We start from the raw sequence: 3469 nt of genomic DNA, 5'->3' as shown, positions 1-3469 counted from the left end.
CTTTTCAGTTCTTAACTGAATTCTTGCAGATCTGTGATACTGTTAAGACTATTGGAGTAGATCCTGAAGTCTACAGGCTCATGCTTTTCCCTTTTGCTGTAAGAGACAGAGCTAGAGTGTGGTTGGACTCTCAACCCAGAGATAGCCTGAACTCTTGGGATAAGCTGGTCACGGCTTTCTTAGCCAAGTTTTTTCCTCCTCAAAAGCTTAGTAAACTTAGAGTGGACGTTCAGACCTTCAGCCAGAAAGAAGGTGAATCCCTCTATGAAGCTTGGGAGAGATACAAAGGACTGACCAAAAAGTGTCCTAATGACATACTTTCAGAGTGGACCATCCTGGATATCTTCTATGATGGTTTGTCTGAATTGGCAAAGATGTCATTGGATACTTCTGCAGGTGGATCCATTCACCTAAAGAAAATACCTGCAGAAGCTCAAGAACTCATTGACATGGTTGCTAATAACCAGTTCATGTACACTTTTGAGAGGAATCCTGTGAGTAATGGGACGCCTATGAAGAAGGGAGTTCTTGAAATTGATACTCTGAATGCCATATTGGCTCAGAATAAAATATTGACTCAGCAAGTCAATATGATTTCCCAGAGTCTGAATGGAATGCAAGCTGCATCCAACAGTACTCAAGAGGCATCTTCTGAAGAAGAAGCTTATGATCCAGAGAACCCTGCAATAGCAGAGGTAAATTATATGGGTGAACCTTATGGAAACACATATAATCCATCATGGAGAAATCACCCAAATCTCTCATGGAAGGATCAAAAGCCTCAACAAGGCTTTAATAATGGTGGAAGAAACAGGTTTAGCAATAGCAAGCCTTTTCCATCATCCACTCAGCAACAAACAGAGAATTCTGAGCAGAATCCATCTAGCTTAGCAAACTTAGTCTCTGATCTATCTAAGGCCACTGTGAGTTTCATGAATGAAACAAGGTCTTCCATTAGAAATTTGGAAGCACAAGTGGGCCAGCTGAGTAAAAGGATCACTGAAATCCCTCCCAGTACTCTCCCAAGCAATACAGAAGAGAATCCAAAAGGAGAGTGCAAGGCCATTGACATAAGCATCATGGCCGAACCTGTAAGGGAAGGAGAGGACGTGAATCCCAAGGGGAAAGACCTCCTAGGACGTCCAGTGATCAATAAGGAGTTTCCCTCTGAGGAACCAAAGGAATCTGAGACTCATCTAGAGACCATAGAGATTCCATTGAACCTCCTTATGCCATTCATGAGCTCTGATGAGTATTCCTCTTCTGAAGAGAATGAGGATGTTACTGAAGAGAAAACTGTCAAGTTTCTTGGTGCAATCATGAAGCTGAATGCCAAATTATTTGGTATTGAAACTTGGGAAGATGAACCTCCCTTGTTCACCAATGAACTAAGTGATCTGGATCAACTGACATTGCCTCAGAAGAGACAGGATCCTGGAAAGTTCATAATACCTTGTACCATAGGCACCATGATCTTTAAGGCTCTGTGTGACCTTGGTTCAGGGATAAACCTCATGCCTCTCTCTGTAATAGAGAAATTGGGAATTTATGGGGTGCAAGCTGCTAAAATCTCATTAGAGATGGCAGACAATTCAAGAAAACAGGCTTATGGACAAGTAGAGGACGTGTTAGTAAAGGTTGAAGGCCTTTACATCCCTGCTGATTTCATAGTCCTAGACACTGGAAAGGAAGAGGATGAATCCATCATCCTAGGAAGACCTTTCCTAGCCACAGCAAGAGCTGTGATTGATGTGGATAGAGGAGAATTGATCCTTCAATTAAATAAGGACAACCTTGTGTTTACAACTCAAGGATCTCTCTCTGCATCCATGGAGAGGAAGCAGAAAAAGCTTCTCTCAAAACAGAGTCAAACAAAGCCCCCACAGTCAAACTCTAAGTTTGGTGTTGGGAGGCCACAACCAAACTCTAAGTTTGGTGTTGAACTCCCATATCCAAACTCTAAGTTTGGTGTTGGAGAGTCTCAACAAAGCTCTGAACATCTGTGAGGCTCCATGAGAGCCCACTGTCAAGCTACTGACATTAAAGAAGTGCTTGTTAGGAGGCAACCCAATTTTTATTTATCTAACTATATTTTTCTTAGTTATATGTCTTTATAGGTTCATGATCATGTGGAGTCACAAAATAAATATAAAAATTGAAAACGGAATCAAAAACAGCAGAAGAAAAATCACACCCTGGAGGAAGCATCTGCCTGGCGTTCAACGCCAGAACAGAGCATGGTTCTGGCGCTGAACGCCCAAAATGGGCAGTATCTGGGCGCTGAACACCCAAAATGGGCATCATCTGGGCGCTGAACGCTAGAATTGCACCCTGGAGAGGAGTTGGCGCTGAACGCCCAGAACAAGCATGGTTCTGGCGTTCAAAGCCAGAAATGGGCAACAAATGGGCGTTGAACGCCCAAAATGGGCACCAACCTGGCGCTGAACGCCCAGAGTTGTGTGCAAGGGCATTTTGCATGCCCAATTTGGTGCAAGGGTGTAAATCCTTGAACACCTCAGGATCTGTGGACCCCACAGGATCCCCACCTACCTCCACTCACTTCTTCTCACCCCTCTTTCACACAATCCCATAAACACTCCTCCCCAAAATCCTTCACCAATCACCTCAATCTCTCTTCCCCATCACCTCTTCACCACTCACATCCATCCACTCTTCCTCATAAACCTACCTCATATACTCCACCTACCTTCAAAATTCAAAATCAATTTCCCACCCAAACCCACCCTAAATGGTCAAACCTCCACCCCCTCCCATCCCTATATATAACCCTCCATTCTTTCTCATTTTCACACAACACAACCCTCTCTTCTCTTCTTGGCCGAAACACAACCCCTTCTCCCTCTCCTCCATTTCTTCTTCTTCTTCATCTATTCTTTCTTCTCTTACTCGAGGGCGAGCAAAATTCTAAGTTTGGTGTGGTAAAAGCATAAGCTTTTTGTTTTTCCATTACCATTGATGGCACCTAAGACCGGAGAATCCTCTAGAAAAGGAAAAGGGAAGACAAAAACTTCCACCTCCGAGTCATGGGAGATGGAAAGGTTCATCTCCAAAGCCCATCAAGACCACTTCTATGATGTTGTGGCCAAGAAGAAGGTGATCCCCGAGGTCCCTTTCAAACTCAAAAGAAATGAGTATCCGGAGATCCGACATGAAATTCAAAGAAGAGGTTGGGAAGTTCTAACAAATCCCATCCAACAAGTCGGCATCCTAATGGTTCAAGAGTTCTATGCCAATGCATGGATCACCAAGAACCACGATCAAAGTAAGAACTCGGATCCAAAGAACTATGTTACAATGGTTCGGGGGAAATACTTAGATTTTAGTCCGGAAAATGTGAGGTTGGCGTTCAACTTGCCAAACATGGAAGAGAACGCACGCCCTTACACAAGGAGAGTCAACTTTGATCAAAGGTTGGACCAAGTCCTTATGGACATATGTGTAGAAGGAG

At 43.6% G+C, this 3469-nt stretch overlaps 1 non-coding gene across 1 annotated transcript; it reads right to left on the bottom strand.

The window, feature by feature from the left end:
* Positions 1-212: 212 nt before the first annotated feature.
* Positions 213-321, bottom strand: LOC112780393 (small nucleolar RNA R71). Its single transcript, XR_003191234.1, has one exon. It is a non-coding gene; the product is annotated as a small nucleolar RNA R71 (small nucleolar RNA).
* Between the last annotated feature and the right edge of the window lie 3148 nt (positions 322-3469).

Source organism: Arachis hypogaea, chromosome 19 (assembly GCF_003086295.3).
Source record: "Arachis hypogaea cultivar Tifrunner chromosome 19, arahy.Tifrunner.gnm2.J5K5, whole genome shotgun sequence".
NCBI classification, from domain to species: domain Eukaryota; kingdom Viridiplantae; phylum Streptophyta; class Magnoliopsida; order Fabales; family Fabaceae; genus Arachis; species Arachis hypogaea.
The sequence above is the reverse complement of the archived record's forward strand: the minus strand, read 5'-3'. Positions and strand labels throughout refer to the sequence as shown.